Source organism: Rhinopithecus bieti, unplaced genomic scaffold, assembly GCF_001698545.2.
Source record: "Rhinopithecus bieti isolate Rb0 unplaced genomic scaffold, ASM169854v2 scaffold_15834, whole genome shotgun sequence".
Taxonomy (NCBI): Eukaryota; Metazoa; Chordata; class Mammalia; order Primates; family Cercopithecidae; genus Rhinopithecus; species Rhinopithecus bieti.
The window spans coordinates 4,570,862-4,585,700 of NW_016808980.1; the positions used below are offsets into that span (position 1 = coordinate 4,570,862).

Genomic DNA, 14,839 nt, shown 5'->3' on the forward strand with positions numbered 1-14,839 from the left:
TATATATATATATATATATAGCAGAACTCACCTTTCAGAAGAGAAGGCAGGGTCTGGAACCTGATAACTCGCTAGGACAGGACTTCAGTCTACCTGGCTCTGAACAATACTGGAAGAGATGTGATTGCTGGTTTTTATAAGCACACCAAAAAGGGAGGGGTCAAGAATAAGACTCAATTTAAATAAAGGTTTTAGTACCCTCCCAACTTGATTGGATTAGTCAATCTTGATAAGGTTGACAGCATTTTTTAACTGGATTTGTCCCATTGGTGCGTTCGATGAGTGCCCTCCCCCACTGCAAACACAACTCATGACTCCTAATATTCTGGATAGTTTTCTGAAATTACCTTCACTCAAAATGTTAATGTAAACTCCCTTAAAAATTGCACACAAAACACAACACTGGGAACACCTCTTTAAACTTTTCTGCCTTCATCAGATATTCCAAACGGGTAGCTTTGGAATGAGGGACGGAGGGGAAGAAGGTAACTAACATTAATTGAAATTAAATCATCATTATAATCTCCAGCCAAAATCTTAAAATCTAATCAGGATATTTAATCTCCACCCTATACAGACCTTGCATCTGTCAGCAAACCCTCATATGTCTCAATTGTGTCCATTTATCTTTATCTCTAACAAAAGCCTACACCAAGGTACCACTGGCAGGTGCCATGCACGTGAACATGGAGTCTGCTGTTGGAAATGTGTTGGGAAGGGCAAGTTCCAGGTGAGAATTATGCACATTTAGGAGCTTTCCAAATACGGATGGCATGTTGAGTCATCAGACTGGATAAAATTGCCCAAAAGACGTGCTAGTATTGGGCCCTCGGGTGGTTCGGTGCCTGGAAGTCAAGGAGAAGAGACAGAGAGCAAAGGGGACTGACCGGGAGCAGGCGGTGAGGTCTGAGGGACCTCAGGAGAGCATGGGGGCCCAAATGCAAGGGAAAAAAGGGTGTCAGTTCCATCACATGTTCTCCTCCAGACACAGACAGCACTGTATGTACAGGTTCCTCCAAATTTCCTCCTTTCTAGGTTTCCCTTAATGCTTTCTCTACCTATAATCCAAGATTTTTACCCAGAAAGACCCAAGTCCTTTACCATGCATATCAAATAAGTTCACTACCCGTTAATGGCTTCCTATTGCCTTGAGGGAAGAAAAACTCCATAGGCTTGCCCCACCAGCCCTGCAGATCTGGCCCCTGCCTAACTCCAGCCTCAAGTCCTGGCAAGCCCTTCACTTAGGCTTTATCTGAACTCCAGCCTTCTCTCTGACCTAGAGCCTTCAGCCCTGGGGTTCCCCTAGCCTAGCACCCCCTTTCTCACTCTCTTCAAGAATTTGGCTTCTGTTCTTTCTGAGAGTGGTTTAAACTCCCTAGTTCTCTGGGAGGGGAGGAGAGGGGAGGCTCTGACATAGTGTCCTGGTTATGAACATTTTCTCTCCAATAACTTGGGCTCAGATACTCAGATTCTACCTCTGGAGAGCTGCATAGCCCTAGAATATTATTTAATCTCTCTTGGGTTTCAGTTTCCTTATCTATAAAAGGGAAATGATGAAGATGATGAAGAAGACAATTAAAATAATTGTGTTACTTATATAAGTAATAGTCACATTTCTTCAAGACTCTGGAGAATGAAATAAGACACACTACAGAGCTTGTGAGCCAAGAGTTTTGGGGGCCCCGGCACTGTTCTAGGCATGGGAGATAGAGCAGTAAGCAAAACATATGAACTCCTTGTCCCTTGGGGCTTATCTTCTGGAGGGAAGCAGACAACACACCGGTAGTTATATTTGCAACCTACTGGGACTGGGTCATAGGAGAGGGGGAAAGCCTGCTGTTTTAAATTGAGGCTCCCTGAGGAGCAGAGACCCTCCAGGAAGTCAGGTGGCAAATCATACCAGGATGGAGAGGAGGGTTCCATTCATTCAGAGGGAACAGAAGGGGAGAAGGACCAGAGAGGAAGAGAGCCAAGCTTGGAGAAAGAACTGGAGGGCAGCCAGCGGGTCTGGGGGCCATGGAATGAAGACAGGGTAGGGACAGAGGAGCAAGAAATCAAGGCAGGCCCATGTGAAGACCGGAGATTTGACTCTCGTTGCAGCAGGATATCAGTGACCAGTTCTCTGTTCCCTGGTATTTGCCACATCTGCAACACCTGATAGAGCTCTTTCCTGCCTTGCAGCTGGATCCCCATGCTCTCCTGATCTCCATTAGTCCTCTCTGGCTGCTCCCTCCCAGACCCCGTGGCTCCTTCTTTAGACTCTTCTCCTTGACTTCCAGATGCTGACATGCCCAATGCTAGCAACCCTTTCTTATTCATGTGATTTTATCCAGTCCAAAGGTTCAACATGCCATCAATATTTGGAAAGCTCCGAAATGTACATATTTCCCACCTGGAACTCTCCCCTCAACTCCCAAAACACATTTCCAGCTGCTGATTTGTCTCTGCATGCAAGGTCCCTGTGTTTACAGGGCAGAAATGTAGGCCGTCCCATTCTAAGTGGCCGCAACTGACCTTTTCAAAAGCCGTCGTCTGGTTATGTCATGGCCCTCATGCGTCTTAGAATAAAAACAAAATTCCCGATAACACAGCCCTCATGCGTCTTAGAATAAAAACAAAGTCCCCGGCTGGGCAAGATGGCTTGTGAGATGGCTCACGTCTGTAATTCGTAATTCCAGCATTTTGGGAGTGCGAGGTGGGAATAGTGCTTGAGTCCAGGTGTTTGAGACCAGCCTGGGCAACATAGCGAGACCCCCATATCTACAAAAAAATTAAAAATTAGCCGTTGTATGCCTATACTCCCAGCTACTCAGGAGAATGAGGCAGGAGGATCACTTGAGCTAGGGAGACAGAGGCTGCAATAAGCCAAGATTGTGCCACTGTACTTTAGCCTGGGCAGCAGAGTAAGATCCTGTCTCAAAAAATGACAACGAAACAAAAAACAAAAGTCCTGAAAATATGGCTGGCAAGATGTGGTGGACCATGCTAAGACTCTGAGTTTTATTCCAAGAGCACTGGGAAGCCACTAAATGAAATGGAAATAAAACCAAAGGAACCATCGAACGTCAACTAAGTATTTCTTTCCCAAGAGATACTAGTATCTCCTAAAGACCCCATCCTGGTTTAACAAAGAGGACATGACAAACTGTAAGAAGTTGGAGTCCTGCTGGGCGCGGCGGCTCACGCCTGTAATCCCAGCACTTTGGGAGGCTGAGGTGGGTGGATCACGAGGTCAGCAGTTCAGACCAGCCTGACCAACATGGTGAAACCCTGTCTCTACTAAAAAAATACAAAGGGAGGTGGAGGTGCAGTGAGCTGGGATCACGCCACTGCACTCCAGAGGGCTAGTTTCCTCCCACCTGTGTCACTCCCTTGAGTTCTTGGTATACCTGTGTACAGGACCCTCTTCCTCACCAGACTGTAACAGACTATAAATCTTTTTTTTTTTTTTTGAGACGGAGTTTTGCTCTTATTGCCTGGGCTGGAGTGCAATGGCGCAATCTTGGCTCACTGCAGCCTCTACCTCCCGGGTTCAAGCAATTCTCCTGCCTCAGCCTCCTGAGTAGCTGGGATTATGGCGCCCGCCAACACGCCCGGCTAATCTTTTTGTATTTTCAGTAGAAACAGGGTTTCGCTGTGTTGGCCAGGCTGGTCTGGAACTCCTAACCTCAAGTGATCCGCCTGCCTCGGCCTCCCAAAGCGCAGGGATTACATGCGTGAGCCACCATGCCCAGCTGAAATCTCTTTTGAAAAGGAAGCCGGGCACAGTGGCTCATGCCTATAATCCCAGCACTCTGGGAGGCCAAGGCGTTCACCTGAACCCGAGAGTTCAAGATCAGCCTGGGCAATATGGTGAAACCCTGTCTCTATGAAAAATTAGCTGGGCATGGTGGCTGGCACCCGTGGTCCCAGCTACTCAGGAGGCTGAGGTGGAAGGATCTCTTGATCTCGGGGAGGTCACGACTGCAGTGAGCCGAGATGTTATCACTGTACTCCAGCGTGGGCCACAGACTCTGTCTCAGAAAAAAAAAAAAGAAAAGAAAGTGGGGAAGAAAAGGTAATACAAATTAATATACCAACAGCAATTAGCGAGTGCTTTTCCATGGAGCTGGGAGAGAATAAATGTTTGTAAAATTAAAATGTTCTGTGCTAGATAACAACTTTCCTTCTTTTTTTTTTTTTTTTTTTTTGAGACGGAGTCTTGCTCTGTCGCCCGGGCTGGAGTGCAGTGGCCGGATCTCAGCTCACTGCAAGCTCCGCCTCCCGGGTTTACGCCATTCTCCTGCCTCAGCCTCCCGAGTAGCTGGGACTACAGGCGCCCGCCACCTCGCCCGGCTAGTTTTTTTTTGTATTTTTTAGTAGAGACGGGGTTTCACAGTGTTAGCCAGGATGGTCTTGATCTCCTGACCTCGTGATCCGCCCGTCTCGGCCTCCCAAAGTGCTGGGATTACAGGCTTGAGCCACCGCGCCCGGCCCAACAACTTTCCTTCTATGCCCTCTTTATTTCACACCTCATAGCTAGTTAGTAAATCTCACAAATCCTATCCTTCTAATCTCTCTGAAATGTACCCTTTCCTTTCTATTCTCACCACTCATGTTTCTTTGTTTCCTTCTGGCCTGTGTAATAATCTCATAATCGCTTCTCCTGTACCTGCCTTCTTTCTAGTCCAGAATACTTTTTCCTAAATTCCACTAATAACCATCCTGCTACTGCTTTGTGTGCAATTCTCCAAAAAAAAATTTTACTTTTCCAAAATAAGTCAAGCTCCCTCTCTTGGGATGGAAAAAACACACCACAGTCTCAGCCAATCTTTCAGCCTGATTCACTCAATATATATTTATTGACCACTCCTTTCTCCCGAGCACTTGGCTAGATGGTAATTCAAGAGTGAGGCACAAAACAAATTGGATTCCTTCCCTCATGGAGCTTATCTTTTAACAGGAAACATAGACATTAAATAAAGCACAAAAAAATAGGCAAGCATATAATTACAGTATCTATCCTAGAGAAATATCATTCGTGCAGAAAGCATACACAAGGATGCAGCACCGTTTACAATAGTGAAAGGCTAGAAACCTACATGTTCATCAAAAGAAAATGGCCACATAAAATATACCATATCTAAATTTTAGAATATAGACAACAGGCCGGGTGCGGTGGCTCATGCTGGTAATCCCAGCACTTTGGGAGGCCAAGGTGGGCGGATCACGAGGTCAGGAGTTCAAGACCAGCCATGGCCAACGTGGTGAACCCCGTCTCCTCTAAAAATACAAAAAAAAATTAGCTGGGCGTGGTGGCAGGCGCCTGTAATCCCAGCTACTGAGGAGACTGAGGCAGGAGAATCGCTTGAACCCGGGAGGCAGAGGTTGCGGTGAGCCAAGATCGTGCCACTGCACTCTAGCCTGGGTGACAGAGCAAGACTCCGTCTCAGAAAAATATGTATATATAATATAGACAACAGACCGGGTGCAGTGACTCAACGCCTATAATCTCAGCACTTTGGGAGGCGGCGGTGGTCTGATCACCTGAGGTCAGATGTTTGAGACCAGCCTGGCCAACCTGGTGAAACCCCATTTCTAATAAAAATACAATAATTAGCTGGGCGTAGTGGCGTACGTCTGTAATCCCAGCTTCTTGGGAGGCTGAGGCATGATAATCACTTGAACCCGGGAGATGGAGGTTGCAGTGAGCTGAGATCACACCACTGGACAACAGAGAGAGACTCCCTCTCAAAGAAAAAAAAAAAACAAAAAAAACACTGTGTTAATTACTGTGCAGAACAGAAAATTAGGAATAAAATGTTTACTAGTTCCATATCCTGCTTTTGGATAAACATTTGATAAACCATTCTATACTTACTCCTCTCTTTGCTCTATTCCAACTGCCTACACCCCTCCCCTGCCACCCAATCCCCCAACATATATGCCATATATATAAACATCAACCTGTAACCACCCTAATCAGCTTCAAGGTCACTCCAAATGCCACCTCCTTCAGTTACTCTCTCCTTTGTTCAATGCCTCCTTTATGACACTGTCTGCATTATGCCTAGCCCTGGGTATGTTATTTCTCTTACCACCTGTATAGGGTGGATGGAGGCTTTTCCAAGGGAAGACCGGTTTCCTCCATGTTGTGGAATGGTCAACACACAGTAAGTGCTCCAATCAATATTTAGCTGTCCCAGTACTTAGCTGTTCTGTGCTCCTTGGATTTTCTTTTTTTTTTTTGAGACAAAGTCTCACTCTGTCGCCCAGGCTGGAGTGCAGTGGCGTGATCTCAGCTCACTGAAACCTTTGGGGTTCAAGCGATTCTCCTGCTTGAGCCTCCTGAGTAGCTGGGATTACAAGCATGCACCACACCTGGCTGATTTTTAAATGTTTAGTAGAGACGAGGTTTCACCGTGTTGGTCTCCAACTCCTGACCTCAAGTGATCTGCCCGCCTTGGCCTCCCAAAGTGCTGGGATTGATTACAGGTGTGAGCAACTGCTCCTGGCCTCCCTGGATTTTTTTTTTTTTTTTTTTTTTTGAGACAGCGTTTCGCTCTTGTTGCCCAGGCTGGAGTGCAATGGTGCGATCTCAGCTCACTGCAACGTCTGCCTCCCAGGTTCAAGTGATTCTCCTGCCTTAGCCTCCCTAGTAGCTAGGATTACAGGCGCCTGCCACCACACCCAGCTGATTTTTTTGTATTTTTAGTAGAGACGGGGTTTCACTATGTTGGCCAGGCTGACCTCAGCCTATCCACCCGCCTGAGCCTCCTCATGCCTCAGGAGGCATGACACACCTCGCCCGGCTCCTGGATTCTTTAATACACTCGTTTTTTTAACTCTCTCATGTGACATGTACATAGTAAGCACCTACCATGTACCAGGCATTGTTCCAGGTGCTGGAGATGCCACAGGAAACCAAACAGATCAAAATGCCTATCCTCATGGAGTTAATATTTGATATTATAGTGTGTTAGATATTATAATAAGTACTATGGAGAGAAATACAAGGGGCAAAGGGGCTACAGAGTGGAGGGATGGTGAGGGAAATGTTAAATAGATTGGCCCTGAAAGGCTTCATCAGACATATCTAAATAAAGATCTGAAGGGGGTGACAGTGGGAGCCACAACAGGTTCTAGGGGAAGAGCATTCCAGGCTCAGGGACAGGCAAGCAAAGTCCTTGAAGCAAAGTGCGCCCAGCGTTTCAAAGAACAGCAAGGAGGCCAGCATGGCATTGTGGTTGGTGTGGAGACAAGCCAGGAAATTAGGATGGGGATGGTGCATTTTGATTGCACGGATCTTTCTGGCCATGGTAAAGATTTTGGATTTCATTCTGAATGGGCCTGAGAGCTCTGAATAATCTGAGCAAAATGACCTGGCTCAGTTAGTAAGTGGCGTATTAAACAGGTTGACACAGTCAAGAGCGCTCCTAAAACAGTAACGCAGGGTGCAGGGTCTCTCTCCTTTGCGGAAATCATTCAGATATTTAAATGTATCTCTATTTCAGGTTACTTTTACAACCATAACAGTAATAATAATAATAATAGTAATAGTAAGAAGAGGGCTGAGCGCAGTGGCTGACTCATGCTTGTAATCCCAGCACTTTGGGAGGCTGAGGCCGGCAGATTGCTTGAGTCCAGGAGTTCAAGACCAGCCTGGACATGGTGAAACCCTGTCTCTACCAAATACAAAAATTATTACAATACTAGCCAGGAGTGGTGGCAGGCGCCTGTAATCCCAGCCACTCAGGAGTCTGAGGCAGGAGAATCACTTGAAGGAAGTGATTCCGGAAGGCAGAGGTTGCAGTGAGCCGAGATCATGCCACTGCACTCCAGCCTGGGCAAAACGAGTGAAACTCTGTCTTTTTTTTTTTTTTTTTTTTTGACGGAGTCTTGGCTCATGTCGCCGCAAGCTGGAGTGCAGTGGACCCGGATCCAGCTCACTGCAAGCTCCGCCTCCTGGGTTCACACATTCTCCTGCCTCAGCCTCCCCTGAGTAGTCTGGGACTAGCAGGCGGCCCGCCACCGTCGCCCGGGCTAGTTTTTTTTGGTATTTTTAGTAGAGACGGGGTTTCAGCCGGGTTAGCCAGGATGGTCTCGATCTTCTGACCTCCGTGATCCGCCGTCTGCCGGCTCCCAAAGTGCTGGGATTACATGCTTGAGCCACGCGCGGGGCCCGCAGCCGAAACTAGCTGTCATTCAAAATAAAATTAGCCGGGCTTGGTGGCACGTGCCTATAATCCCAGCTACTCAGGAGGCTGAGACAGGAAGATAATTTGAGCCCAAGAGGTCGAGGCTGCAATGAGCAGTGTTGGGCCCCTGCACTCCAGCCTGGCCGACACTCTCGAAAAAATAAATAAAATAAGAAGAATGGGGAGGAGAAGAGGAGGAATAAGAAGGGGAAAAACAGGCCAGGCTCGGTGGGAGGCCAGCACTTTGGGAGGCCAAGGCAGGAGGATCACATGAGGTCAGGAATTCCAGATTAGCCTGGCCAACATGGTGAAACCCTGTCTCTACTGAAAAACATAAAAATTAGCCGGGAGTGGTGGTACACATCTGTAATCCCAGCTACTTGGGAGACTGAGGCAGAAGAATTGCTTGAACCCCGGAGGCGGAAGTTGCAGTAAGCAGAGATTGAGCCACTTCACTCCAGCCTGGGCAACAGAGACTCTGCCTCAAAATAGTAATAATAATAAAAGGGAAAAAACAAAACGATTTATTGCCGCCCCCCTATGTGCCACTCTCAGCTCCAAAGCTGCTTTATATTATGGTGCTACTTAGTTCTCCTGATAACTTTCATGCTTAAATCCATTTGCAGATGAGGAAACTGGGGCCTGGGGTTAACTTTCTGACTTAATTCTCTTACTTGAAGATCTACAACTAGAACAAAGTGGGGTTCTAGCCCAGATCCAGCGCCAAAAGCTGTGCTGACTCATACCATTCTTTTCTGTCCTAAGTGGTTGACCTTGGCCTTAGGAAAACAGAATAATAATAACGATCACTGATTGGGCATTGACTCTGGGGCAAGCACACCATACTCCATTTCGAGATTCCCCCACAGAGTTGGAATCCAAGTCTCCCAGAGTAGAAAGTAGCACCTAGGAGCGGTGACCCCCACAGCAGGTCAGGGCTGAGCTCTTGAAAATGGCTCTCTGGGTTCAAACCAAAACTCCATTCCCCAGATGTGCCGCTTTGGGGCTTCCTCTGAACTCTCTTTGACTCCATTTTCCCCATTTTACAGATGGGGATAATAGCACACCTAATAGCCGGGCATGGTGGGGCCCGTTTGTAATTCCAGCACTTTGGGAGGCTGAGGTGGGCAGGTAGCTTGAGCTCAGGAGTTCAAGACCAACCTGGGCAGCATAGCGAGGCACCCCCTTCGCCATCTCTACAAAAAACACAAAATTTAGCCAGGCATGGTGGCTGAAGCCTGTAATCCTAGCACTTTGGGAGCCCGAGGCAGGAGGATTGCTTGAGTCCAAGAGTTCAAGACCAACCCTGGCAACATAGTGAGACCCCTATCTCAATTTATTTAAAAAATAAAAATAAAAACTAATAGGCCGGGTGCGGTGGCTCACACCTGTAATCCCAGCACTTTGGGAGGCTGAGGTGGGCGGATCACGATGTCAGATCGAGACTATCCTGGATAACACGGTGAAACCTTGTCTCTACTAAAAATACAAAAAATTAGCCGGGTGTGGTGGCACGCACCTACAGTCCCAGCTACTCAGGAGGCTGAGGCAGGAGAATCGCTTGCTTGAACCCAGGAGGCAAAGGTTGCAGTGAGCTGAGATCGCACCACTGAACTCCAGCCTGGGCAACAGAGCAATTCTCTGTCTCAAAAAATAGATAGATACATAGATAGGCCAGGCGCGATAGCTCACGCCTGTAATCCCAGCACTTTGGGAGGCCAAGGTGAGCGGATCACTTGAGGTCAGGAGTTTGAGACCAGCCTGGCCAACATGGTGAAACCCTGTCTCTACTAAAAATACAAAAATTATTTTTTTGTATTTGAGACTCCATCTTAAAAAAATAAAATAAAATAAAATAGCCGGGTGCAGTGGCTCACGCCTGTAATCCCAGCACTTTGGAAGGCCAAGGCAGACAGGGTGGATCACCTGAGGTCAGGAGAAATCCTGTTTCTACTAAAAATACAGTCTGGCGTCGTGGCCTGCGCCTGTAATCCCAGCTACTCAGCAGAAGGCTGAGGTAGCAGAATGGCGAGAACCCAGGAAGTGGAGGTTGCAGTGAACTGAGATGGCGCCACTGCACTCCAGCCTGGGCGACAGAGCAAGACTCCGTCTCAATAAATGCATTAATTAATTAATTAAACTATAAAAATAAAATTTAAAAAATAGTACTCGCTGACAAGTGAATTTGGGAGGAATAAGCAAGACCTCACTCGTGGTAACGGGCGCAGGGTGGGCGAAGTGGGGGGGTGGCACACTGCGCTCAATTAAGTCACGCTATTATGATCACGACCATCGCCCGCGGCCGCAGAACATGCCCGCTCTGCACACCAGGGCAGACACCCACAGACGCGTCCTCCACCCGCGCAGGGACCTGCCAGGGCTCTTATACCGGAGGGTGTTTAGAGTAGGGAAGGGAGAGATCAGGTCTGAACCCGGATCCGTCTCCTCCAGAACTTGAGTCGCTCAATCATCAGCTAGATCGCCCAGTGTAGACAAAGCAAGTGGAATTCTTTGAAGAGTATACCTTAAGTTGGGCAATCCTCATAGAAGGTGGGAGACGACCTGCCCTTCAGTGTTCCTGGGGCATCTTCTCCAAAGTGGAGGTCGAGCCAGGCCTAGGAAGAAACAGAGGGAAGATGAGGACGACCCCACCGCAGAGAGGGAGGTGAAACCGACGAGCTCCAGGTAGGTGTGTCCTCCTCAACCACACCCTCCCACGGGGCCCTGAGACTGGGGAAGACCGGAGATGAGATTAGGATCAGAGCCACACCCCGACCGGCTTACTGGACAACCTGAAGCCACGCGTCTACACTGGCGCTGGGAACTGAGTTGGCCCAAAGCTTCTTCACCGCTTCTAGCGGAGGGCTTAACGCGGTCCCCCAGCACTCACACAGCGGGTTTTCTCAGAACCCAGTCTCCAGAAACCGCCGGGATTCAAATGCTGCGCCGCCCTCAGCCGCTGGGAGACCAGGGCCTTGGCCTCACCGTCTTCCCAGCCTCACCTGCAGAATGGGCGGTCCCGAGGGTGAAATGCCCTCATCACCATGAAGCCTTAAAACGGTGCCTGGCACATGGCGATCACGCAATAAACGTCCGCCAAAATGACGTTAGCCAGGATTCGCCCCGGAAGGCTGCCTGTTCTCATACGGCCCTTCAATGAGGGCTAATCCCTTTGACTCCTTTAACAACTTTTTTTTTTAATGTGGTTAGCACATTTTGTTGATTTTTTTTTTTAACAAAGACCAAGTCAGCATGTTCCCTTAAAAATATTTTAAGAGATTATGTTTTGTTCCCACTTACTTTGAGGAAAGACTTCGTCCTGGTTGAGTGGGGTGAAAACAGTGAAATGCGAACAAGGATAATAAGACCATCTTTCCTGTACTGTTTCTTAAAAAAGGAGGGGAGGGAGGAATTAAAAATTCAGATGCTGGATTTTAAAGACCGTCATGCTAAGTATTATCAACTTCCTTCTCTCTCTTTTTTTTTTTTTTTGCCCTCATATAAACATAACAGTAGTGAGTTTTCCTTTTTTCTTGACTCAAAAAAAACACAAAACTGACACATAAACTTCTCCAAACCAATACAGCTGAATTTTCTACAAAGATTTGTAACTGATAATGATATATTCCTTAAAGAAAATAAGAATGCTCTGAACAGAAATAAACAGTTTCTGCAGCAGTTTTATTTGAATCCCACAAATAAAAACAGCATGTCCCCAAGGAAACAAAATAGAATTTGGAGTTGCAGCTAAAATGGCTCTGCCCTAATCCTCTCTTACCCAGTACTATGGGGTTTGTTTACAGGAAACCCCTGCCACGAGAAGTTTTTCAACCGTATTTTGGCTTCATCAACTCAAGCATATGGAAACAAATTAAATATTCAGCTTTAAAAAAAATTACAAAGTAAACGAAGAGAACGCTGACCTGTTCCTTTCTACCTTCTTCAGGATGGGCAGAGGCATGAAGAAATGCAGGCTCCCCTCCCCCTCCGGGCCGCGCTTCCCGGCTGGGTGGAAACTATCTCATTACCACATTTTCAACAAGTAGACCAGTTTCCTCCTTTAATCAAAGTTACTTTGTGGTTGTTTGGCAGTCTGCGCATGCCATGTTTTTATAGCTATAGAAAATGCGTATTTATTTTATTTTGAGATGACTATGACCATATGACAAACCTAAGTCAGCCTCTTATAGCCAATGATTTATAAGAGCTCTGAAAAACCCGGCCTTTAAGCATTTTAATAGAGGCTCTCTCATCCTTTGTAAGTGGAAGTGTAAATTGGTACAGTCCTTTTGTAAACAACTCAATGAGACAAGTCAAGGGCCTTACAAATGTTCATACATTTGGATGCAGCAATAACACTCCTGGAATCAATCCTAAGGAAACAGCCCTAATGTAGGAAAAGGTGTTAGGAACAAAGATCTTCGTGGTAACAAGATTTACTACAAGGGAGAGAGCAATACATGTTCACTCTCCATACATGTGTGGAGGCACACAAATAAAGGAGTAGTTAGTCACCCAAGTTATGTATCCCCACACGATTACACACAGTCATTTTAAAATTAGAACGTTTTGAAAAATAGGCCATTGGGAAATATTTATAATAGCAAATGAAAAAACCGAGATGCAAAGCTGTATTTTTAATGAACTCTAATTTTTTCTATTAGTAATGAAAAAAGAATATAATATACATAAAATACTAAAATTGATTTTATCAGAAAAATGTTAGTACAGACTGAATATTATATGAAAACAAAAAACTTAATTTCATTAGCTGCAATAATGGCATGGATTATTACAGAATATGTATACATATATATATAAAGATATATACCGAAGCATATAGAAGAATGACATGATATATGAGAATTTATAATACTTTAGTAAATAAAAAAACAAGAGAATTGAACCAAATGCAGTTAACATCTTGAAACTAGAACTGGGCATCAGGTATGGGGGTTACTCATTACACTGTTTTTATTGTTCTCTCTACTTTTGCATACATTTCAAAATTTTTATTAAAATTGTTTCCTTTTTTCTTTTTTTACCCTTAATCTTTTTTTTTTTTTTTTTTTTTTTTTTTTTTTTTTTTTTTTTTTTTGAGACGGAGTCTCACTCTGTCGCCCAGGCTGGAGTGCAGTGGCCGGATCTCAGCTCACTGCAAGCTCTGCCTCCCGGGTTTACGCCATTCTCCTGCCTCAGCCTCCCAAGTAGCTGGGACTACAGGCGCCCGCCACCTCGCCCGGCTAATTTTTTTTATTTTTTTAGTAGAGACGGGGTTTCACCGTGTTAGCCAGGATGGTCTCGATCTCCTGACCTCGTGATCCGCCCGTCTCGGCCTCCCAAAGTGCTGGGATTACAGGCTTGAGGCACCGCGCCCGGCCTACCCTTAATCTTATGACGGGTTACGTTTAAAAATTTTTTGATGGTTTTTTTCAATAATGGAGTATCTATGACCCTTTTCTACTTTCTATTTTCTCTGTTTTCATAATATACTTGTATTACCTTTGAAATAAGTTAACATTTATTTTACCAAAATAAATTAAAATAAGAATAGTACACAGTCCCACAGAAAAGTTTTTCTTGCCGTGTAATTCTAGTGAATCCTCAGAATGCTATGATAAGCCTGTGTACCTTAAAATGTGAGCTCCTAAATGGTCCAAACCTTTTGGGACGGCACCATGCCATCTGAGACTGCTGTAAATATGATCAACTGATAAAGAGGCCAGCTGCAACTCACCATTTTAAAGATTAGGAACCATTTAAAAACACACACACACACCACCTCTTGCCTCTTAAGTGTTAAGTGGCAAGATACTCTGGTTTATTTCTAAAGTTTCATGCAATAATCATGTAAGCACTGAGCGGGACAGAATTCTACATACTGCCAAGCTGACTCAGAAAGAAGGGTTCCACATTCCTTAATTAGCAGCATCAGAAAAGCACCACTTCCTGCAGTGGAGTTCCCATTTCATCCAGCCACTCCACTGGCTCAGTACATCCTCAAGTTCATGTAAAAGATTTTCATAAAGTCTGGAGACATAGTGTTATTTATTTCATTTTACTCTGTTTTGTTTTATCCTACTTTATTCTATTATACTCTATTCTATTGTATGTATTCTAATTTTTACAAATTAAGGATGTTTGTAATGACATAGTTTCTTTGTTTCCAGACTTTATGGATGCCCGTATATACTGAAATCACAGCTGGAGGCAGAGTAGGTGAACACCTGACCAACTTGAAAGGACAGCTTTCACTTTGGGAGGCCAAGGTGGGAGGATCACTTGAGCCCAGGAGTTTGAGACCAGCCTGAGCAACATAGTGAGACCCCCGTCTCTATTTTTAATCTTTTCTTTTTTTTTAAGACAGAATCTCACTCTGTTGCTCAGGCTGCAGTGCAGTGGCATGATCTCGGCTCACTGCAACCTCCCTGTCCCAGGTTCAAGCAATTCTCATGTGTCAGCCTCCCAAGTAGCTGGGACTTCAGGTATGCACCACCACGCTCGACTAATTTTTGTATTTTTAGTAGATATGAGGTTTCGCCATGTTGGCCAGGCTGTTCTCGAACTCCTGACCTCAAGTGATCTGCCCACCTAAAACTCCCAAATTGCTGGGATTACAGGCGTGAGCCACACATCCCCCCCCACCCCACCCCCCGCCAGCC

At 45.8% G+C, this 14,839-nt stretch overlaps 1 protein-coding gene across 1 annotated transcript in view; it reads right to left on the reverse strand.

Annotated features, from left to right (window-relative positions):
• Nucleotides 1-11,207, reverse strand: part of ZNF217 (zinc finger protein 217) — a 44,975-nt gene extending 33,768 nt beyond the window's left edge. The window contains exons 1-3 of the mRNA XM_017888130.1: nucleotides 10,962-11,207; nucleotides 10,702-10,792; nucleotides 32-109 (exon numbers count right to left, since the gene is read on the reverse strand). The gene's annotated coding sequence lies outside the window, so the exon portion shown is untranslated. The remainder of the gene's footprint in view (nucleotides 1-31; nucleotides 110-10,701; nucleotides 10,793-10,961) is intronic.
• Nucleotides 11,208-14,839: the final 3,632 nt, after the last annotated feature.